This window comes from Tupaia chinensis, unplaced genomic scaffold, assembly GCF_000334495.1.
Source record: "Tupaia chinensis unplaced genomic scaffold, TupChi_1.0 Scaffold145870_1, whole genome shotgun sequence".
Classification (NCBI taxonomy): Eukaryota; Metazoa; Chordata; class Mammalia; order Scandentia; family Tupaiidae; genus Tupaia; species Tupaia belangeri.
The window spans coordinates 4,568,290-4,593,887 of NW_006205727.1; the positions used below are offsets into that span (position 1 = coordinate 4,568,290).

Sequence of the window (25,598 nt, forward strand, 5' to 3'; positions counted from 1 at the left end):
TGGATTGAAAAACTGTGGCACATATACTCTATGGAATACTACTCAGCCATAAAAACCAACAGAACCCTGGCTTTTGACAAAAAGTGGAAGAATATGGAAGATGTACTGCTTAGTGAGGCAAGCCAGGCTATGAAGGAGAGACATTGTATGTCCCCACTTAACATATACCGTGTGTTTGCACTCTATGACAGAAACTGATTGACTAACGGTTGAACAAACACAAGAGATGGGTATGAATGTCAGACGAGATGTATGTGGAGGAGTGGGGGCTAACGAAGGACGTTTGGAGAAGGGATACAGAAGTAGAGCATTGACGGGATGGGAAGGTATGGTGTTATCTGTTAAAGATATTTTGATCAATGGGTCTGGGGAGAAATGTGCCATATTGAAATGGTCTCATGGTAAGCCAAACAATATGATTGAAAGTATATACAAAAAACAAATAATAAATAATGTGAAACAAACAAACAAAAAGATTCCTATCCTTTAAAATACCTGTCTGAGAAAACACTGCTAAGAGATGTACAATTATAATAACAATGATAGCAACACTTCCTAAACAAATAAATCACCTTGTTAATTTAAGTTCTTCATACACAATGCAATCATTTTAGTTTTGTTTTTAATTTCTGCCAGAGAACAAGTATGCTCTCTGGAGAGAGACAGAGAGAGAGAGAAAGTGAGAAAGCACTCCACATGAGGAATGTTCATCCTGCAATGCCTTCTCCTCCATTTCTCCCTCCTGTCAGGATTTTGGGCACACACCCACTATGTTTCTCAAGCCACCAGGTCCAGGACCCAAACAGTGCTGTTGATCAAGTAGTATTCAACTACCCTAATCACTATACCATTGGCTGGTGCCAGAATGCAGTATTAATACAGTACTGGGTTTAGTTTACTGGCTTTAAAATTAATGGCAATTAATGGCTTAAAGCATTAATGAATTCCCTTTATTCTCTTTGATATCCCAACTCATTTCTTTCCTTTAAAAGTAAATTCCCAGCCCAGCCTGGTGATGCCGTTGGTAGTAAACTGAACTGCAGTACTAGAAGCCATATGGCCCCGACTATGGGCTCTGATAATCCCTCAGCTTGAAAACGTGTCAGGTGCATGCATGTGTCCACAACTCCTCTGATGAGCTGGGGAATTAGCAAAGGGAATGGATGGCAGCCTGAGGAGACCCTGTCAAGGTTGCTTCTCTTTCTCTTCCTTTCTCTCCTATTTCTGCACATACACTATAGTGAATAAAAAATAAAAACTCACACAAAAATACCTTTAAAAAAAATAAAGAAGAAAGCAAATTCTTTACCAGAACAATTCTGATGTATTTTGATTTTGTAATCCCACTAGTGATTGGACTTCCCAAACCTGATGTCATCTTGCTTGAGTTTGGACTCCCAGCAGTTTCTCAAGGTGTGACCCAATAGCCTGTGTGACTAGACTGGAAGCCCTCAGACGGACTTTTAAAGGGAAGGGGCCTTTCTACATGGTAATAATGCCAACATATGCTGTAAAGAACCAGTGTCCCTACTAAGCAAAGGTATGTTCTGGCTGGCCTTTTTTTTAGTCTATCCAGATTGTTGAAATAAGAAACACATGCCCACCAGGAAGTGTTTGTTCGTCAAAGGAATTTGAGCAGAGAGCTAAGTAATAGCGTCACTGGCATTTCCTAATTCACCTTTCAGTAAACTTAGGGGGAAATCTTCCTGAGTCAGGTCTCCTCAGCGGAGGAAGAGGATAGGTTTCTGCAGGGCCAGTTTCTGCTGCTGGGCTCCAGGCTGCTCCAGGGCAGAGCCATGGTGCCTTCAGAGCCCCTCACAAGGGGCTGACTGATGTGCCTGTGCTTTGCCCTGCATGGCAACAATAACTGAGCCTTTTGGACTTTAGCCTTTAGTTAGAAATTATAATTCCTGGAGGGTTGGGTATAAAATTGGTAGCAACATTCTTTCTTTATATGTAGGAAAGTTGATTCAGAAAAAGTGGATGTCTTAAACTCATCTAGGGACAGCAGCAGAGTGGAGACAGTCAGGCAATGGTATATTTAGGAAGTGGGGGGTTGAATTCTAGTATGTCTAGACAGCCAATTCGGACTCGTTATAAACAATCTCTTTTGTTTGTTTACCTTGATTAATATTAGATTATGCCTAGCTCACAACTGGTACTGTGTAAATGTTCAATGAATCAAAGCCTTTATTAAAGGCACTGATTCAATCCGTACAGCCAAAACTTTTCTTTAGAACTTATTTATGAAATTACAATGAGCAATATTCTAGTAATTATTCTAATCGATGAGTCCTGCCATGCATTCAAATGTAATAGTTAAGGGCCAGACAGTGGCATGATAGTTAAGGCGGCTGGATCCCACATGGCTGACTTTGTGGTTAGAGTCTTGGTCTAGGCAAAGTGAATAAACATACCAGAGAAGAGAATAAAGAAGGGATTGTGCAACGTGGCCAATCCCCTAAGGAGGATGCTTTCTCACTGTCTCTCTCTATATATCTTTCTCTGGCAAGTTCACCTGTCCCATAGCAAATTAAAAAAAAAAAAAAGTAGTAGTTCCCTCGTATGCTCGGAGCCATTATGATGTGGTAAGTAAATACTCATACTGTATGCAAGGACCCATTAGCTCCTTCAGCAAGAGCTGGATTCCTGGAATGTTAAGCAGTAATTACAATTGTTGTATTCAAAAAATAATAAATACATGTGAAAATGATAAATTATAAAGACCAAGACAGAAAATAATAGCAATATAATCCATATATTGCATATATTGCTTTTAAAAATTATGTATACTTTAAAATACATGCAAAGGAAAGTGCCTAAAAAGCATATATTAAAATATTAATAGTGGTTATTTCCAAAATGTGCAAATGTAGCTAATCTTTATTTTCTCATCTCTATTTGCTGACCAACTTTCTTTTTTTAAGTTTTTTTTTGTTTTTGCTGGAGAGAGACAAAGAGAGACAGAGGGAGGGAAACCGAGAAATCACCTCTGCGGGGGATGGATATGCAGTAATCTCTTCTCCTCCATTATCTTCCTTTGACTTTGAGCATGTACATGGTGTGCTTTTCTTTTCTTTTCTTTTCATTTTTAGAATTATTAATTTAATTCAATTTTTATTATTATTAATATTATTATCACTATTTAATTTTGTTATAGGGCATGGGCACTCACTAGAATGAGAAAGTGAGAAAACAAGCCACCAGGTTCGGGATCCCAACCAGTTGACCATGTGGGAGTCAGTGCCTTAACCATTGGCCCTGCTGACTAACTGTTAAAAACTAAGGATTGTTTTAATAATCATTGGAATAATAAACATAATTAGGAACAAAAGCAATAAAAAGTTCTCATCTTAGATTTTTCAAAAATCATTCATCTGTTCCAGTCATTAGTCACTAGTTAATCTCTATATTTAGTGAGACTATATTGGGTACTTAACCAGTAAACGCTCAATGGCCTTAAAAAAATCCTTAATTTTTAATGGGCACTTATGAGCTATTTAGCATCGAGATGAAATTATACATCTACAGTGTGTTCTGAAGGATGGATTGTTTTCCTCTATCTGCCAAAGCTACTCGAATAGATCTCAAAAAATTGTTGACAAAAATTGAGAACAGTATTTTATTCATAATGCTATAACATAATCAATATCTATGATAGCACAATAAGGAGACATCTTACTCATTTAATAAATATTATTGAACACCTACCTATGCCAGAATTTATGTTAGCAGCTAATACAAGAGAGACAATTTAAAAAGAAGACCCAGTCTCTGTTCCCAAGACCTGATCTCTCAAGTGAATCTATTACTTAAGCAGTTCATGATGACACAGTGTGGTACATGAGAAGCACATGATACTTAGGGGTAGGAAAATGTGACACCCTACTCAGCTTAAAAGAGACAAGGAAGACTTTGTGGAGGAGATAATAGCTGTGTCCACACTCAAAGAATAAATAGGACTTGGCAGGAGAAATGGACTAGGGAACAGAAGACTGCAGGAGTAGGCAGCTTGAGCAAAGGTGAGGGTGATCTTAACAACACCTGGATGCCAGGAATTCTTGGAATGATGAGAAACATGACTAGAGAGGTCAATGGTGGGATCACAGGGGACTTTGGAGCCCACGTCTTTTATTTATTCTGTTTAATTCAAATAAGTTTATATGAAAGTCCAGCCTTGCAGTGCCACAGAGCTGAAGATTTCAGATACATGAAGAAAATGTACTGTGTTTTAAATTGTGATAATAATGTTTACTGCCAACAATGAAAATCACCTGGGTAGTATGAGTAGATTCTCCCATGCATTGCATCCCTGGAGAGTGTTGGAACCATTGGGATTGCTGTGTCATAACTTTGGTCAAGAACAGAAAAGCTCAAGTTCCTAAGGTGTTCTGCTTCAAATAATGTAACAGACATATGAAAGGAGCTAATTACAAGCCAAATATTTAAATGTAGAAATATTGACTTTCTATTCTTTCCTGGATTGTGAAGATTATTTTAAAAATAGAACCCAAGGTTCAGCATACTTAAACTTTTTAAATCTTTTAAAAATCTACCAAGGTAAGGATTGATGCTTAAGTAAGACATATGAGTAATTTATCTAGTAACATAAGTGTCTTAATTTAAAAGCATTTCTATATCCTAATTCTTTTTATAGGGTCTAGTGTACTGGGATAGGTAAATATCGGAAGGATGGCACATGCTTTTTTAGGATGGGCAATCTAATTTTCATATGCCTGAGACATTTGTATTGACCCAAATAATTTTGTTTGTATCCGTTCTGTCTCTTTTAAAGCTGATGATATATTCTTTTGAGGTTTGATTAAGGCATTTTGCATTGTCCTTTCCTGAGAAAATTTGAGAGGTGTTTTCCTGTTCTTGCCTGGAAACTATCTTTGGTCCTCCCTGGTAACCTACATAAGAAAACTGACCTCCTAAGGATCTGACTGGCTGAACATGTTCTTCTGCTCTGTTATGCTAACAGTCAGCATTAGATTTTGATCCTGAAGATTTGGGTTCAAGCTCTGACTCCAATAATCACTAGCTGCATTTTCAAGTCAGTACACTCTCTGAGCCTTCATCATCTCATTTGTAAAATTTTCCATAATCTCTAGGGTGTCAACAGGACCGTTAGGAGGAGCCAATGAAATCCACACATTCATTTACTATAGACTGGGCAAGTACACATATGCTTCCAGTATCCTTTTCTTTTTTGTTTTCTTTTCTAAAATTATTTAATTTTATTGTTGTTGTTACTATTATTATTTAATTTTGCTAGAGGGCATGGGCACTCACCAGAAAGAGAGAGAAGGTGAGAAAGCAAGCCACCAGGTCCAGGACTCCAACTGGTCAGCCATGTCGGAGTCACTGGCCCTGCAGACTAACTTTTAATAACCATAAAAACAATAAACATAATTAGGAACTACATGCAGATGCTATTTTAATAAATTAAAGAAAAAATTTATAATCCTAAAAAACACTACAAACTCAACTATAGTTCAAATTGGCTAAATTTCTTTCTTCTCATGGAGCTGCTTTTGCCATTATTTGGTTAAAGACTAAGCAATGTAAGTTAGTGGTAAGTATTCTTCTACAGTGGTCAAAAAAATATTGATGTTGCTGAAGGTGAGAAAGCAAGCCACCAGGTCCAGGACTCCAACTCAGCCATGTCGGAGTCACTGGCCCTGCAGACTAACTTTTAATAACCATAAAAACAATAAACATAATTAGGAACTACATGCAGATGCTATTTTAATAAATTAAAGAAAAAATTTATAATCCTAAAAAACACTACAAACTCAACTATAGTTCAAATTGGCTAAATTTCTTTCTTCTCATGGAGCTGCTTTTGCCATTATTTGGTTAAAGACTAAGCAATGTAAGTTAGTGGTAAGTATTCTTCTACAGTGGTCAAAAAAATATTGATGTTGCTGATTGATGTGGCTGTCCTGTAGAAATTTAACATAAAATTCTGACCTGTTAACATAAAATCCCAATTCTAAATAATTTTACTAACTCTCCTTATCAAGATTTTCACTCAAGATAAAGACAATAGAATTGTCATTAATGTTTTTTTCTTCTTTCCCTTTCCTGTTTTTAGTCAATCAACTAATCATCCAATCAGCGAGTAATCATTGAACATCTATTATTTGCCCAGAACAGTATTTGTCAGGCTCTTCCTGATGTCTTTGAAGTTTCCTTCTACTTTCCAATATTTAGCTCTGTTTTGTTCTGACTGACCATAAGCTTTAGAATCACTGGGAAGCTTACAATAGAGTTCTGTTGACATATGCATATATATATTAGATTATGTATTATGTATTATACACACAAAGGGAAAGCTCTGTATACCTCTCTGTGCTTGCATTTGTATCTACTAGGAAGCATACATACTACATTTTTTTTTTCCTGTTCAAAGAAGTTTGCTGTTAATCCTTTGGTTTATATACTATGTTCATATAAGTACATTACTCCCTATAATTCCAAACATTTTTTAAAAATCAAATACGGGGCTACACTATAAAAAGAAGAGCTGGTTGATTCTGGAATCCATATTCAAGGATTCAGATCTAGTCTTGGCTGTGCCACCTATTAGCTGAGACACTTTAGGAAAGGTGGAGTTAATCCCTCCCTTTGCGCTGACTCTGCTTCTGGAAGTTCTACTATAGAGCTTACTTGTACTGTCACATGTCTGTTTACATGTCTGCCCTTCCAGACTTTGAAGTCTTCAAGAGCCAACACTGTAGGATGGGCCCATAGATAGTAGTGATTAAGGGAGTGCTTGATCCCACATGGCTGACTGTGCTCCAAATCCCATCTAGAGCAACTTGAAAAACACAATGGGTGCATGTGTGTGCATGCGTGTGTGTGTGTGTGCGCCCAAAATCCTGACAGGATGAAAAATGGAGAAAGAATTACAGTGTGACTATGCCCCACTGGGGATGCTTTTCCTCCTTCTCCTCCTCCTCCTCCTCCTCCTCCTCCTCCTCCTCCTTCTCCTCCTATACATTTATAGTATAAATTATGGAGCTCAACTAACGGGACTTAAATTATTAGCTGTCTGATTGAGCAAGTTGTTTGCCATTTCTATGCCTTCATTTCCTCATCTGAGAAAAGGAGATAATTATAGGGCCTACTTCATACTGATATTTTGTGGATTTATCAGGTTACTATTTGTATTCAGAAGAGTATCTGGCACATAGTTAATATTATGTATTCTATATTTATATTGAAAGAACTGTCAATAACTTTAATGCTTAATATGGTACAAACTTATTAAGTCTTTGTTGAGTAATAGTATAAAATCTCATGCAAATATTATGGAACTTAGTTTTCTTTTAAAACTAGGTCTAACAAAATCTTACACAAGGTTACTGTGAGGGTTAAAAGAGGTAACAGATATTTAAACATTATAAACATAAAAAGTATTCTTATTGCTATTTATTTATAAGAGTGACATGACATTAACAAAACTGTTCATAGAATTAATTTAGTTTCAACACCATTTGCTATGGAAGTGTATTGTTACTGTTTAATAGTCCATTATTTCATTTGTTAAAACTATTGATTAGCACTGCGTAAAGCTGGAAAAGGGCAGGTTTTGACCCTGACCTGTGGAATCTCAGAAAACAACCTTGTAATAAGACACGGTTTGCAATTTGTGTTTGTTCAACATTAACTAACCTGTGAGGCAGGCTGAATAGCACCATGGTGCACATTTACCCCTGAACCTGGCCTCAGAGCCAGTGTTTAAACATGCAGATGTACTAGTAGATTTGGGGTCGTGGTGGTGGTGGTGGTGGTGTTGGTTTAGTTTTGCTTTGGGTTATTATTCTTTTTGGTGAGATAGATAAAACATGAAGACTTAAAGTTGTATCAAGACACATTTTCCAAATACCATAGTAGGTGAACTATATTTTGCTTACACTCTAAATCGAGTTTGTTGGACATTTTAGTACTAATTCCTAAATCGGCCAGCCACATAGTTTTGATCTAATCACGGTCAGTTTAATCAAACAGAAGACCTTTTTAATCATTATGAATAAGTGCATGGATAAGTCAATGATTGACTCCCTTTGGAACAGCTTCTTGATCAAGCCGGACCCTACCACTGGTGAACATCCTCTCTCTTTACATCTCTTAAATGTAGGACATTTACAGACAAGTGTGCATGCTACTTCTTATTAATTTGAGGTTAACCTGGATAAGCTTGCTTAGAATTTGAGTTGATATATATATATATATATATATATATAAGACTTTGCTGTGAAATCCCTTCTGCAGCTCAGTTTGACTCATTTTTTAAGATTTAGAAATGAATTTGATTCATTTCAGTATGCAGAAATAGTTGAGGTACCATGGCTCTGTGACACAAGTGTTCACCTAAAATGCTTAAGAAACAACTTTTATGTGGTTAGTACGCAGCATGATGACCATGGTTTGAGTCCTGGACCTGGTGGCTTACTTTCTCACTTTCCCTCTCTCTCTCTTGTGAATTAAAATAAATAAATATTAAGTAAATAATTCTTAAAAATCTACAGAAAAAAAGAAACAACTGTATGCCATACCACATAAACTTAGTTATTCTACGTCATGGTTTCTGAAATTATTTGAGAATAATTGGCTATAAAATATACATCAGGTAGTATGCCTGAATTAAGTAGAGTTCCATTTGGGGTAATGTAACTTTTTAAGGATTCTAAGTGGCTTCCTTCTCTCTCTTCCTCTCTCATCTATATGTATTGGATTGTTGGGAAAGTAATGATGCATTTTTGCATAGAAAAACATGTCAGGACTTCCCCAACAACCCAGGATATTCATATATGTGTATATATGAATCAAATGGAGCTGGCCTTCTTTTATCTCTTTAGTAAACTAGTAAATCAAATCTCTTTTTAATTTTATACTACTGTATTTCTCCTTCTGGGACAAGCCAGTTTAAGGCTTAGCAGAGCCAAACCCATTTTGAAATTAAGAAAGGCCTATAAGGAGAACACTCTGACCAAGTGCAGGGTCATTGGGAGATCTGTTTGGGGAATGGTCAGATGAGAAACCAGGTGTGGGTACTTGAAGGAAGCATGCTAATTATTCAGGGGAAACGAATGACTCTGATTGATTGTAGTAAGAAATTATTTGCATTGCTTTTATCTTGTATCTATAAATACCAACAACATGTTGCTCTTTTTGGACAGTTTGATGGTTCTTATTAACTATCTCCCTGTAACCAGTTACAGAAATAAACTCCCTTCTCCAGCCTCTGCCTCTCCTTTCATTGACCTTGAAAAGAAGCAGCCTGACTTAGTTGATTGATAACATTTCCTCCTTCTCTTTTTTCTCCTCCATTCCTTCTTTATTTCTTTTATTTTTATTTTTATTGTTTTTTGAGAGTTTTGGTTTTTTTTTTTTTTTTGCTATCAGGTGTGTGCACTAGCCAGAAAGACAGAGAGAGACAGAAAGCTAGAAATCAACCCCTGGGGGGATTACCACAGTGCAATCCCTTCTCCTCTCGAGATCTTGGGCATGTACGCACATGCGCCCGGTGTGAGTTTAAACCACCAGGTCCGGGACTCAAACTGCGGTCAACTACATTGCAGTCCACCAACATACCCATGAAGCCAACTGCTAGTCCCACTTCTTTTATTATTTTTATTCAGAATAATAGCTAACTAAAAAAGGCATGTGACTATTTACTTTTCTGCAAGTAAATGAGATAATACTTGTAAAGAGCATAGAACACAGCCGTAGATATAGTAAGAACTATCAAGAAATAAATATTTATGGTTGGTTGTAGTAGTTGTATATTTTAAAATTGGTGGGCAATGTATAAATATCCTAGGTACTTAATATTTTTAAGGAATCCACTCTTAAGTAGTAAGTTATTTTTTACTCAGAATAATGACCACACATGAAACAAGTAAACTTCAGTTCAAAAATTTTACTTTGTATTCTTGGCTGAAAACCAGATGGCAAGTTTAATTCCTGTGCTTCCTGGCAAACATTTCAGGAATGGTCTCCAAACTTTTGTGACTTAGACTATTAACAGATGCCAAAAGAGATTACTTACTTTAAGTGGCCCCTTAAAATATTCAGCCACTTGGGCATTAACATTTGTTGTTTGTGTTAACTTGTTAAGGAGTTAACATTTCATATATAGGAAACCCTGAAAATATATTTATTTATAACCAAAATGCTGACTTGGTCTTGATACTTCCAGCACTACTCCAGCCTGTGGCAATGTCTTTTTACTCTACTCTGGTATTTAATAAAATATATGGGCTCATTATAGCATCCTCTTCAACACAGCATGTATGTGTTTCTAAGGTAAGGAGAAGTTTTTATTTTTTCAATGAAACATACAAAAATATATTAGTTTTATAGAGTATCTAATTGTGCAAAATGAAAATATAGTGTAGTAACAATATTTTACTATAAGACCATAAGAATATTTCTAAGTACTTATTGTTTTTAAACAAAAGGAATCTTAAAATATAAGTATATTTGGACAATGGCAAGGAACACACAACCATAGCAATGAAGAATAAGTTAATGACTAACATTTGAGAAAAAACATGGTATGTAACTGTCCTATTTTAATTTTGTCTGACATTTTCTGTATGTTTGAAGTTTATTAAAAATGAATCATGGGGGCCAGCAGGTGGCATAGTGGTTGAGGTGTTGGACTCCCACATGGCCAACAGCCATTTGAGTCCAAGATTTGGCATCTTGCTTTCTTACTTTCTCTAGTGAACACGTGAGCCCTATAGCAAATTGAAAATATAATAATAATAAATAAAACTAAATAATTTTAAACAAAGTGAACCTTAAAGAATCATCAAAATCAAGCAAACAAACTCATTCTATGTTTCTAAAGTACAAATATAAAACATTTATTTTAAACTTAACGTGAGGAATGGCTGTGGTCAGGTGGGCAGTTGAAGAGGCTTCTCTTATCCTCAGGATGCTTGGTAGCCTAAGTCTCAGGGGAGATACGAAGCCCACTACACTTGCTTGACTCTTTACTTTTCCTGTTCAAAGTTGCATTGCCTTTTTACAATTTTTTTCAATTAATTTTGGTGGAAAATGAATGTGTAATAGAAATATATTCACAAGGGCTATTGAACACTTTTTCTATTTTTTTCTAAATCTTAAAAATACTTAAATTACAAACACAAATTTATATTACAAAGGGTATATCAAAAGCCTACCATGGGACCAGCAGTTAGTGTAATGGCTATGTTGCTGGACTCCCATGTAGTCGACCGCGGTTCCAGTCTTGGACCCGGTGGCTTAAACTCACGCCGGGCGCGTGTGCGTGCGTGCCCAAAATCCCAAGAGGAGAATGTATGGGACCAGCAGTTAGTGTAATGGCTATGTCGCTGGACTCCCATGTAGTCTACCGCGGTTCGGGTCCCGGACCTGGTGGCTTAAAACTCACACTGCGCGTGTGTGCGTGCGTGCCCAAGATCCCGAGAGGAGAATGGAGGAGAAGGGATTGCGGCGTGGCCATCCCCCCTGGGAGTGATTTCTTGCTTTCTGTCTCTGTCTCTCTCTGTCTGTCTGGCGAGCACATGCGGCCTATAGCAAAAACCTCTCCAGAAAAAAAAAAAAAAAAGAAAGCCATGCCACAATTTCTTCTACTTCATTCTCCTCTCAAGATTTTGGACACACAGGCAGGGTCTGGGACTCAAACTGCGGTCAGCATACAGCACCTTAACCGCCATACCACCTGCTGGGCCCTGAGGATGACTTTTTAAAATTCATGTACATCAACAAAATTCAGAATATAGGTAATTATATAGGAAAAATAAATGAATTTAATCATCAAATAAATTGCACAAGGGAAAATAAAATGGTGATTGAAGCTATCAATTAATGGAGATTTAAGAGGCATACCAAACAAGTGTGAATCCTATTTGGATTCTGACTCAAATTAAGAGTTAAATAGGTACAGGGGAATCAGGGTTATTTGATAACATTAAATAAATTATTTATTTAAGGTGTAATGATATTTTAGTTCATTTTGAAGAGTGCTTTTTGAGTACTGGCCTCATACTCTAGTAGTTAAGGGAGCTGGATCCTACATGGTTGACTATGGCCCAACTCATAGCCCTGGTGGCTTAAAAAATGCATTGAGTGTATACATATGTGTGCTCCAAATCCCAACAGGATGGAGAAATGGAAGAGAAGGGATTGCAGCATGGTCATGCCCTGTTGGGAGGCGTTTTTTCCTTCTCTCTCTCTGGTGTAAGCATACACCCACTAAAAACATTTTTAAAAAGAATTATTTTTTAGATCCCCACTGAATCGTGCATGGATCAAATTATATGATGACAAGTTTGCTTGAAAACAATCTAGTATAATTATTGAAAGAGTAGCAGGGGAAGAAAGGTATGAATACAGATGAAATATAGCAGATGTTGGGTGTAGACCATGTTACGCTTTTTACTTTGGAATATATCAAAATTTAGGCATAGTTTAAAAGTTTATATTTCCTAGTTTGGAACTCCTATACATATTTTTCTTTATATCCCTGCAAAAAGTTTGAAAGCAGAGGGAAGATGTTATAAATTCCTTCAATTGACCAGAAATTCCTATTAACACTTTTGACTTTTGTCATTATGGAAAGTTTACAAAGATGATCTTGAGATACTATGACCCAATGAAAGTTTCAATTATATCCAATAAAATTTTATTTTAAAATGTAGTTTACTGTATTATTTTCAACAGCTTTATTGAGATATAACTGATATACAACAAATTGTACATATACAATTTGATGAGTTTGGACATATGTATATACCTCTGAAAACATCAGTTAATATAACAGACGTATCTGTCATCTCCAAATATTTCTTGTGTTCTTTTGTTTAGTTTTGTCTTGGTGTGATAAGAGCACTTAACACAAGAGCCACCCTCCTAACAGATTTTTAAGTGCATAAGACAGCATTGTTGACTAGAGACACTGTACTATATGCACATCTCTGGAACTAATTAATCTTGTATAACTAAAACTTTACATTAACTGAGCAATGACTCTCCATTTCCTCTCCCTGTAGATCCCTAAGCATAATTTTATTCTTTACTTTTATGAATTTGATAATTTTAGGTACCTCATCTAAGTGGAATCAGCTATGTTTGGTGTATATTTCATGTATGTACCATATTTTCTTTATCCATTCATCTGTCAATGCATATTTGTATTGTTTCTATGATCCAGCTATTGTGAATAGTGATGCAGTGAATATGAGAGTGCAGATATTCCTACAAGATCCTGGTTTTCACTATTTAGGATATATCCAGAAGTGGAATTAATGGATCACGTTAGGTCTATTTTAATTTTTGAGAAACCTTCATTTTCTGTAATGGCTATACTAATTTATGTCCCCACAGTGTACAAGAGCTCTCTTCTCCACATCTTAACTAATGCTTGTTATCATTTGTTTTTGTTTTTTTTTTCCATAGTCATCCTAGTTGATGTGAGATGTTATCTCATTGTGCTTTTGATTTGCATTTCCCTGACAATTAATGATGTTGATTATTTTTTCATATAACTATTGGCCATTTGTGTGTCTCCTTTGGAGAAATGTCTTTTCAAATCCTTTACTCACTTTTTAAATGGATTATTTATAAGACTTTATTATATGTATAGAAGCTTTTACAATTTCATGCTTTCATTCAAGCCTTTAATCCATGTTGAGTTTATTTTTGTATAAGGTGTAAGACAGAGGTCCAGTTTTATTCTTTTGCCTGTGGATATCTGGATTCTCCAACACCATTTATTGAAAGACTATCTTTTCTCTGTTGTATATTTTTGGCACCCTTGTAGGAGATAAGATGACCATATATGCATGGATTTAATTCTAAGTTCTCTATTTTGTTTCATTGATCTATGTAACTGTCTTTATGCCAGAACCATACTATTTTAATTAGTGTAGCTTTGTAATATATTTTGAAGTCAGGAAGTATAATGCCTCCAGCTTTGTTTTTCCTTCTCAAGATCGCTGTTGCTATTTTGGATCTTTTGTGGTTCCATATGAATTTTCAGATTGTCTTTCTATTTCTGTAAAAAAAAAAGTCATTGGGATTTTGGTGGTGATGAAATCGAATCTAAAGATAACTTTAAGTAGTGTAGATATTTTAACAATATTAAGTGTTCCAATCCATGAATACAGGACTTTCTGTTCATTTGTCTTCTTTAATTTCTTTCATCAACATTTTATAGGTACCAAAGTACATGTCTTTCACCTCCTTAGTTAAGTTTGTTCCTAAGTACAGTACTTTTTTTGAAGCTATTATAATTGTGATTGTTTTGCTAATTTCCTTTTAGGATACTTCATTCTTAGTGTTTAGAAGCATAACTGATTTTTTATGGTGATTTTATATCCTTCAAATTTACTGAATTTTTACATTGGTTTTAACAGTTTTACATATGTGTGTATTCATTAGGATTTTTCCATCTCTAAGATCATTTAATTTATGCACACCCATGTGTGCATCCCACCCAATAACTGGAGTTTTAGGGACTTCTTAGAAGGGGTATTATTCTGATACAAACAGACACGTAGATCTCCTATCACTTAATAAAGAGTAATTATGTAAAGTACAGCCACAAGAACTCTATGATTAGCACCCTTATCCCAAACCCATTCTACTTTATTATTTAAAGTGTTACTGTTCTAATCTTAATTGTATGCGGTGGTCTAAACCAATCATTTTTAAACCTGTATCTCACAATGTGAAAGGGGTTTGTTCCAACGTCACTGTAACCAAAAGAGCACAAATGGTAATGCCCTTGATTTGATTGATGTCTCACTGACACATAGCTTCAATCAGTTTGTGGGGGGTGTCAGAAAACCTAATAATTTCATATTTTATAGATCAAACAATCATCGATTCATTGAAATTTTCACTTTTCTAAGGCTACAGATTGTGTCTGTAAATAACCTCAAGGATAGATAACCCATCATGAGTCTATTGTGATTACTTTTTGAAACCAATATCTAGCATTTGTTTTCTTCTTTATAGAAAGTCGCCAATCGTATTATCTCTTGCCAAAACTAAAATCTGATAAGTCACACATACTTTTATTACCCCTAAGACATAAGAAGGGAAGAATCCACCTTAATCTATTTGTGTCTAATCTCAGTGGGTGTACAACTAGAGAGTTTCTCTTCCTGGTTGATACGTGTGAAGAACCTTTGTGAGAGCAATCAAGACTGAAAGACACAGAGAAGCCTAAACAATCAAGTTTTGTGGTCTACACAGTCCACTAAGACCACGATCTTGCTAACTTCACAAAGTCTAATCTCATTGTTTAAGTTTTCATTGGTACTAATAATATTAATGGTGATGATAGGAATAGTAATTTTACTGAGACCCTGCTATGGGCCCCGCATTGTGCCAAGCACTTCCTATATATTGCATCAGTAAATAACTGTATTAGTAGTGGCTATTATTATAACCTCTGTTTTACAAGTGGGGTAGCTATTATAATCCCTGTTTTACAAGCGAGGCAACTGATGTTCAAAACGATCAGAGCTATAAGTGAGTAACTGGGTTAGCAATCACACCCCTATGTCTGACTTTGGAGCCCAGCTTCTAATGAGATTTCTCAGGTACTTGCTTTCTGTCTAACACATTTGTAAGATAGCATCCCTGTCTCCACGACATGTGAAACAGAACTGGAGAAAGCATGAGAGCTGGGGCAAATAGAGTGGGTTTTAAGTAAGAGGAGTGGTGTGATTTCAGAGAAAGGAGGGGAGGTTCCAGGCAGAAAGAATGTGATCAGAAGTTTGACCCCAGGAACACCAACACAAGAGTCCACTTTTGTTGTAATAGAATGTTTGTGTAGAGTTTGGCTGAGGTCCACCTTGACTACCAGGTGTACCTCATATATATATGGTTTAATTTTTTTTTAAATGTGGATATTGCTATCATATTACAAAATAGTTTTAAAGTAACTATACAACTAATGTTTGATTTTCATCTACATTGATATAGGACATGAGATATTGCTATTTCATTTTTCTTTCACAAAACTATTTCACCTCTTTAAAGAAAAAAGTTTAAAAAAAATACCTCCCAGAATCTCTTAAAAAGAACAATGTTGGAACCAGTGGTAGGCATAATGGCTATGTCACTGGACTCCTTATGTAGTCGACCACGGTTCGAGTCCCGGACCTGGTGGCTTAACTCATGCCAGGCACATGAGCATGCATGCCCAGGATCCTGAGAGGAGAATGGAAGAGAAGGAATTGCGGTGAGGCCATCGACCCTCCGGGATGATTTCTTGCTTTCTATCTCTCTGTCTCTGTTTTTCTGGCAAGCGCATACACCCAATAGCAAAAACCTCTCAAAAAAAAAATTCAAAAAAGAACAATGTCTGCAATGTTGGGAGCTATAGTCTCTATATTTACATTTCATCTCTCTCCTTCTTAATGACTGTCATCATCTGTCAAATAAGTAAACCGAGTAACACAAGAGAAGTAGATGGTATTCAGAGAACCTTTTGTTCATTCTCCCAACTTACAATGCAGTGTTTAAGATCTCGAGATGGCAGGAGGAAGGTAACTCCCTGCCACATGTCAGGGGAGCTTATGGTCCACACACACAGGAATTATGACCCAGAAGAACAGTGTGAAAAGTGACACGAGGTGTCCATGTTTACTCAACATGAAATGAGTCAAAAAGACAACATGAACAATTCTATTCCATTTTGAAAGATTCAGAAAAGCAGATTTGCCTGTGAAAGGAGAGAGAAATTATTTTAGCAATGACAGCCCTTCATGCGTAGGCTTTGGAACCATCATTCCCGTAGGCTTTGGAACCATCATTCCCTATACTCCATCTTTTTGCAGGATTTAGAATAAGTATATTTTTCAGGTAAGAGAAATAATTAAAACAGATTTACGGCAGTGCATTTTGTTAAACTCAAGCCTGGACAGAGTTCCAGATGATTTTATTATGTGAATCAACAATATATCTCTTAAAAGTTGAGTATATGTAATTTTTTTTTAGAGAGGTTTTTGTTATGGACTGCGAGTGCTAGCCAGAAAGACAGAGAGAGACAGAGAGACAGACAGACAGAAAGTGAGAAATCACCCCCCGAGGGGATGGCCACACCGCAATCCCTTCTCCTCAAAAATGTGAAATTCTAAAAATACACAGGGAAATTTACTCTTTCAGATAGTAGAGTATATTTTATTATCTCCTGTCCTTGGGCATTGGGAGTAGGTATTAGGGGAGCTCTCTAAAGGATGCTGGCTCAGGAAGGGGTTGAGGCTAATCCTTCTAGGTACTGGTCAGAAGCTATGCAAGTTGTAGCCTCCAGTTTATAGATTTCTCATGCTGTGGGAGGACAGGTGAAGGGATACATACTCCTTTCCAAACAGAACCCAAAGGGACCACTGGCGATGCTCCTCCCACCAGTGAGTGGGATGAAAGGCTAGAGCAGTGTAACACTGACAGTGCCCAAACCTGAATGGTCCACTCATGATAGTGGCTTCTGGGCCAAAAATGCTCTTTGGCTCTTGGTGACCCCAGTCAAAAGGAAGAGCTTCTCACTGTCAGTTATGTGACTGAGCATAGATGGCCAGACATTTCCTATTGCAGAAGCATTTTTTTGTCTTGTTTTGTTTTGTTTGTTTGTTTGTTTTTTATCAGTTTTAAGAAATCTGAGTTATCTTAACTAAAATCAAACACTAGATTATCATACAGTGTGAAAATCTTTAAAGGTACTTACACCTCATTATCTAAACACATACTTTTCTGTGCCCTGCTACCTTCCTCCTTTCCAATCCTTCAATGATCTCCATTTTAAATCAAGTTGTAAGATATACTCCCTTCTGCCCTACCCCACACATATGTCATTTTTGGGGGAAAAAGCTTATTCAAATTTTGTCCTTATGCTTTTAAAAATTATTAACTTTATTTATTATTACTTAATTTCCTATAGGACACATGTGTTCACTAGAGAGAGACAGAGACAAGAGAGAGGGAAAGTGAGAAAACAAGCCTTCAGTTCTGGAACTCAAACCACGGTCAGCCATGTGAAAGTCCAGCATCTTAACTACCATGCCGCCTGCTGTCCTTACACTTTTTACTTTATCAAAAGCCTTTATTAGCACCTCTTCAATACCACTTAAGTTCAAAATAAGTATATCCATTAAGAAAAGTGTACTGCTAGTTTTACTCAAGGAACTGGACTATTACTCAGCAATAAAAAGGACCAAACTATTGATCTACACAACACCTTGAATGAATCTTTAAAACAGAATGCTGAGTAAACAAAAAAGATCAGTCTCAAAAAGATCACACACAGTCTAATTCCACTTGTGTGGCATCCTCAGAATGATAAACAGAGACAAGAGAGAGGGAAAGTGAGAAAACAAGCCTTCAGTTCTGGAACTCAAACCACGGTCAGCCATGTGAAAGTCCAGCATCTTAACTACCATGCCGCCTGCTGTCCTTACACTTTTTACTTTATCAAAAGCCTTTATTAGCACCTCTTCAATACCACTTAAGTTCAAAATAAGTATATCCATTAAGAAAAGTGTACTGCTAGTTTTACTCAAGGAACTGGACTATTACTCAGCAATAAAAAGGACCAAACTATTGATCTACACAACACCTTGAATGAATCTTTAAAACAGAATGCTGAGTAAACAAAAAAGATCAGTCTCAAAAAGATCACACACAGTCTAATTCCACTTGTGTGGCATCCTCAGAATGATAAAGGCATAGAGGTGGCCAACACCTGGTGGCCAGTGGCAGAGAGGATAAGGTGGGCGTAACAATGCGGGGTAGCACAGGAGAAACCTCTGTGAAGATGGAAGTCTTTATCTTGTTCATGGTGGTGGCTGCACAAATCTGTATGTATGAAAAAATGACATAGAAACTATACCTTGTACCAATGTCTACTTGCTAGTTGTAATATTGCACTGAAAGTATGTCAGATGTAACCACAGGATGAATCTACAATTATTTCAATATAAATTTTAACATCAATATTCAATATTTCCACATGGCAACGAACAGTACAGACGCCTCTGCACAGAAAGAACTAAATATAGCAGAATGACATGTGCCAAAAAGTGCCAGGTTTTTCTTTTTTCAAAGCGTGCTGTTACTAAAGGGTGGCTCCAAAAGATGGAATAAAATAGTCATCAAAGAGCTCCTTTTATGTAGTGCTCACCACCATTTGATTCCTTTGCAAGCATTTACAAACCAAGCTGGAAACATAAACCCTTTTAATTAGATCACTTTAATGATAAAGGCCACTTTAGGCATTCAGTGTTAAAGAACATTCTGCATTCAGGTAACACATTCCTATTTGGAAAAATTCCAGAATACAAGATCCTTGCCCCATCAATCTGGCAAGAAACATTTCTTAGAAGGCCCTTCCCCAGCCTCTCTCTCTCATGACTCTCTCCCTCTCCCTCCTTACTAAGTTTTTTGCTACATTTCTTTTTCACTTCTTCCGAATATCTTAGATACTCACTCGCCTGGTCTCTCTGGCCCAGTCTTAGCAAAACCAGCAGACAAACCTGTGTGATAGTGTGTCCTCAGGAAGCAGCTTCCCGCTGTCCTCCCTGCATGCCACCGCCCAGCTCATGCTACCTGATCCCGTACACCTCGGGGGTGGCCATGCAGTAGGCTCCAGTCACCGGAGAGCCACCAGCCATGGCTGAGATGCTACTGGGCAGACACCACACACAACAGCAGCTGACCAACTGCGGGACAAAGTTCTGTCTAGGTAAATCACACATTTTTCTTTTTTCTTCTTGATCATTTTTATAGTACTGTGAGTGTACCCAGTGTTATAAAATTATGCCAAAACAAAGAGCAAAGTCCCTGTCCTGAGGAGTATGCGATGTAAAAGGAGTGAATGACGCAAGGCAAAGTAACAGGACAAACACAGGGTGGGGTGGAAAGAGTTACCCTGAGAGGTAAGGTAGAATCAATCCGACCTCCAACTCCAAGGAGAGAAAATGGAAAGCCTGAGTCAGGGCCTCGAATCCTCACAACAGATTCAGAAATAAAAATTTGCAATGGTATCTATAGTAACAAGAATATTGAGTATTTATTGTGCGCCACCAAAAACCCTGGCAATTTTATAAGGTAGGGACTGGTATTAGATGTAATTGGAAAACTAAGGTTTCTTTTAAACTGCTTAATTTAACAGAACAACTCTAGTACTTATAACATGCCAGAGATGATTTTAAACACAAGTATTAACTCATTTAATTTTCATAAAATCCTTATGAGGTAGATATTATTATTTTCCTCCCCCCCGCCCCATTTTTCAGGTAAAAAGCGAGGCACTAAGATAAACTCATTTTTCAAGGTCTCTCAAGAAAAAGTGGAGATCCAAAAGTTGAACCGAGGAAATCTAAATGAGGAAGCCCAGATCTGAACTCAGGGTGCCCAACTTCATGATGGCATGGGGATTTACCTCTAGCTCTGTACACACATCTCGATGCCCAAACTTACACCCTTAATCATGTGCATTAATGCACATTAAGTGAATCATTTCATTTAAAAATATGGATAGTGACGATCAACAATGCACAAATTCACTTTGTAGAGACTTCTCACAATTAAATGAAAAAAATAAATTATTTGAATACTAAATACTGTCAAAAATAAAAGGATACAAAAGCAGGACTTTCTTCCTTCCTTCATTCAATGCACATGAACCAGGCTCGCTTTATGCTGGGTACTGTAAAGCCACTAGGGTAACAGCAGCGGACAAGATGTAAAAGGGAAACAAGAGAACTGAAGAGGATGTTCATTTCCGTGATGCACACATACTAGCTTTTTCGGGAGCAGTAGGGAGAAACAGACAACAGGAAATGAGGGAGCATTTCAGTCATCTACAGGGAATGACATCATTCTCTGGACTGCACTAGGGCTTCATGACTGTTATTCACTCTTTTTTTTCTAATTTCCCCTACTTCCTTCATTCTAGTGCTGGCAGTTAGAGGAAAACAAACTAACAGAAAAATATTTAAGATGGACATTTGTAGTAAAAAGTAATAACAATAATAATGGCTTATCACGCATTGAATGCTTACTATGCATTTGGCATTAATCTAAGCATTTTGCTTGTAATAATTCATTTAATCCTCATAACAAGTCCATGAAATAGATCCTATTAAGATTCTGATTTCATAGATGAAGAAATTGAAGTTCAGAAATATTAAGAACTTGCCAAAGAATTTAATGCTAAAATGTGACAATGTAATCTAGTAACTCAAATTAGGTTTTGGATTATTCATATATTTCATTTACCATCTGAATTTCCTTCCTAATAACATATGACCAAGGGTATTTTATAAGTGTGGATATGAGGAGGCATGTAGACCTCTGAGCCTGGAATTAAAATTTGATATTAAAAAAACTCAAAATAAGAGACTTTGGAAGTTTTCAGTCTAGTATGAAAAGGCAGAATTTCAAATGATATAAGCATCTACAGTGGATATGGAAGAGTGACACTCATTACTGTCATTCATTCTCCACCTTACTTTACTTTTTTACTTCCTGACACTTCTATAATACACTAAAATGAAAAATAAAGCCATTAATACTAAAAATAGGTACATTCTTCCAACTCTCCCCTGGAAAAACACAGTAACATGTTTGAAAATCACTTTTATGACTGTGTATGTTATTCCTATGTTAAAATAAAATATACTGCCCAGAATCAGAAAAATAATTTGATTTTCCCATATAGGAGAAAACAAAGTCCAACTTTTCCATTTGAGAATTTAGAACTGTAACATTCATTATAAGGAATCTTAAAGGCTATATGCTATCTAGGGAGTCCCAGGGTATCATGGGCCCATAATAAAATAAATGGGTGATTACTGTCATTGTGTTCTCTGTTAAGAGGTCATTTCCAAAATTGGAGGAAAGGACAGAACAAAGGAACACTTGCAGAGAGAATATGCAAGGACTACCTGACCACACCTCCCTCCCAGCCTCCTCTTTGCATTCTCACTCCCAGTATTGAACTATTAAATTCCCCAAAGAGCTCCCACCTACCTTCTCTTCCTAGGCTGGTCTTTGCATTGAGAGTCCTCTCCTCACTTACTCCAATTCTTTTCCTGGCTGACTTTTACTTCTGCATCCAAACCTAGATCAGAAACTACCTGGTCTTGAATCATTCCCTGAGCTCCTTCCTGAGCCAGGTTCTATGGGGAGTGTGAAAATCTGTATTTTTTTTCCTGGTGTTTATCATGCTGTAGTGTACCTGTTTACTTATTTTTTCCTCCACTGAACTAATTCATTATTCATCAAATATTCGTTGAGCAGTAGTATTTGACCAGCACTGTATGAGGTAAGGAGATGGAGAAAAACTCCCTATAGTGGTTCCCAGAAGATAATGACACTGAATGCTTATTAGTGAAATGAATGAGTGGAGTGAGTTTATTAACATAAATGGTAGAAGGAAGACCAGAGAAAGATTAGTGGCCACATGAAAGGGATTCTGTTTTTCCATTCTCCCATTTCTCACATCCTACTGTGTTGTGTAACATATTTCTTTCTTTTTTTTTTTTTTAAGAGAGATTTTTACTATTGGGTGCATGCACTCACTGAAGAGACAGAGAGCAAAAGCAAGAAATCATCCCCCCGGGGGATGGTCACACCACAATCCTTTCTCCTCTATTCTCTCAGAATCTTGAGCAGGCATGCACATGCACCCAGTGTGAGTTTTAAACTGCCAGGTCCAGGACTTGAACAATGGTCGACTATGTGGAAGTCCATTATGCTATCTGCTGGTCCCTGTATAACGTATTCCCAACTCTCCTCGTTCCTTTACTTTTTGTTCTCTCCCATCCCACGGGTCTTCATTTCACTGCTGGCTTTATTGAAACAAGTAGGAGTTTTGGCATAGGACAGAGCTGGTTAATACCAACATCGTCACCTACTAGCTGTGTGACCCTTGGCTCTTTCTTTAACCTTTGTGAGCTTCAATATCTTTGTCTGTAAATGGAAATAACAAATATCTATAGCATAGAGTATTGCATAAAGATTAAGTAAAATTCTCCTGTGTAAAGGGCTTAGCATAAAATTTAGCACTCAGGGAGTCTTCCTTTCCTTTCTTATATCTCTCCCCTAATCCCACCCCTTATTTTTCTTTACAGGATATCATCAGGGCAGTGGTGGCATGCGAGATGATTGCAGGTGATACATGGGAGCACATTTTCTAAAGCTATTATTATTTTGATGTATATCAAAAATATGCAGGACCAGCAGGTGGTTAAATCACTGGACTCCTACATGGCCAATAGTGGTTCTAGTCTTGAACCTAGTGGCTTGCTTTCTCACTTTCTATCTCTCTCCCTGTCTCTGTCTCTCTCTGATGAGTGCACATGCCCTGCATCAAATTAAAATAATAATAAATAAAATTAAAATAAATAATTCTTTAAAAATATGCAACTAGCCATTAAACTTATTGACTCTTTGATTTTTATAGAAATCCTTGCTCTGGATAGGCAAAAATTAACAACCAAAAAAAGGTCTTTAAGTTTCAAAAAGTAAAATAAGGGGGAAAAAGAATTGATTAAAAAAAAATAACTAAAAACACTGTAATAATGAGCAAAGGCAATGCCATAAAAAAAAGAAAAACATGAAAGAACAAGCCTGCAATATGCCATAGTCATTGTGCTTGCCCTAAGCACATGTTTGTGCTGTTAAACTAACATTTAATCTTAGGTACACCCAATGTCACCTGCTTAAAAAATCTAGGTCTGGAACTGCAACGATTCAGAGCCTTTAGCTATGTGGACGTGACTTGGGCTCTCTTGGTACAAGATTAATCTTTAATCAACCAATAAGTCAGCTTTGGGTCCTTTCTGAAAATTGCCAGACAGTGCATGTACACATCAGAGAGAAAGAGAGAGAGAGAGAGACAGAGAGTGTGTGTGCAGACCCACAGTGGTCAGGCCATAATCGTTCTCATTTCTCCATTCTAGAAGGATTTGGGGCACACATGTACATGCTCCTGGCATGTTTTTCAAGCCACCAGCGTCAGTCATGTGGGATTTGGTCCCTAGGCACCGTGCTTAATACTGTGCTATAAAGCTGGCCCCAGCTTTGCATCTTCAGAAGGCATCTACCTGCCCAAGCTCTGCCCATGATAAAGTACAAAGTGAAAAAAATATAAAAAGTTCATTTATATATTAGAATAATGAATGCACAACTAGAGCTTCCAAAAACATTCTGTTCCCCAAACTGTGTCACTCCACTTTCTGACCTGTAAAAATGGGCACAATAATAGAATCTATCTCAGAAGACTGTTATGAAGGTCTGGTATTAATATAAAGGAAGCACTTGATAACACATAAGTGATATAATAATTGCTATATATGTATGAGCCAGTTTTACCAGTCATCTAATAAGTTCACCCACCATCTCAACAGCCTTGAAATAGTATTTACCCCCTTACTCCAAACTTCCAACTTGCTGTGCATGCACTTCTTGAAGAGAGCGTCCACTGATTTTTAAACACTCCACCGCTCCCCAAATAAAGGTCTACAAAAGGCTACACCAAAGTTGAAGCAAACCCAAACTCTAGCCCTAGCTGCCAGGCCCTGGACAAGGTGAGCTGGGTGTAGGATGCTCTCTACCACCTAAGACAATTTAGTCATGAGGAAGTAAATACGGACAGCTATCTGAAACCTAGTCAGCAAACAGGCCACCCACTGTCGAAGCTTGACTGCTCCGTCTTCAAGAGGAGCAGGTGCACTTCAAGTGGTTAACTGGCAAGGAGGTCAGGGAGCCTGGGGATGGGCCACAGGAGAAGGGGCGTCTGCGGGAAGTACCTAACCTGTCCGCATCCTCCTCCGCATCTCTCCATTCTTTCGCCAACATCCAAGACCCTGAGCCTGCGAGAGACACACCTTTGCTCTGAGAAGCAGACGTCAAGCGCCAACCAGTCCTCCCCTGGCGAAACCTGGCCCGGATACCTGAAGGCCCTGCGGAGGACCGCGGCTCGGGATGGCCAGCCCCTTCGCCAAACCTGTTAAATCCCCCAGTCACCGTCCCCCGCACTGACCCGCAAACGGCCTGACAGGACCACGCACGGGGTTCCCAGCTTAGTTTATCCCTCTTCCTTCAAGGCAGCAGCGGGGTGAGCATCCCAGGGCTGGTCCTGGCGCACACGGGAGCACCCTCTCCGCTTCTTCCTGCTGGGTTGCTAAGAGGATCTGGGGGGTTCGCGGGTTCCCCTACCCGGCGCGGGCCCAGGCGCAGCGCACACCTGTGCCATCGCTAGACGCTGGTCCCTCTCTCCGGGATCGCCCCCAGAGCACACCTGTTTCCGCGTTCACCTCCAGCCTCTTCTGGACTTAGAGGTGCGCCCTGCTCACCCTCCGCGGGGACTGCCAGCGTTCGGGTTCCTATCCCTCCCCTCTCCCTTTTTCTCCGGTCCTTACCCCCTCGTATCTGGCCTCTAACCACTTCTCGCTTTCTCCCCCTCCTCCCCGGGCTTCTCTCTCTTATCAGGCCTGCCCTTTCTTCCTTTCCTCCATCCCACAGGCCTTTCCAGCCGCTGTTTCTCCACTGCCCCTCCCTCCCCTCCAGCGCGCTTCAGG

At 37.9% G+C, this 25,598-nt stretch overlaps 1 protein-coding gene across 7 annotated transcripts in view; it reads right to left on the reverse strand.

The window, feature by feature from the left end:
- SLC38A4 (solute carrier family 38 member 4) overlaps window positions 1–25,598 on the reverse strand; it is an 83,247-nt gene that overhangs the window by 55,716 nt on the left and 1,933 nt on the right. For 6 of the 7 annotated variants that reach the window (XM_006168567.3, XM_014584194.2, XM_014584196.2 and 3 more), the window contains exon 1: window positions 19,545–19,764. The exons of the other annotated variant lie outside the window; for it this stretch is intronic. The gene's annotated coding sequence lies outside the window, so the exon portion shown is untranslated. Of the gene's footprint in view, window positions 1–19,544; window positions 19,765–25,598 lie in introns of those variants that run through there. 7 annotated transcript variants of the gene reach the window in all.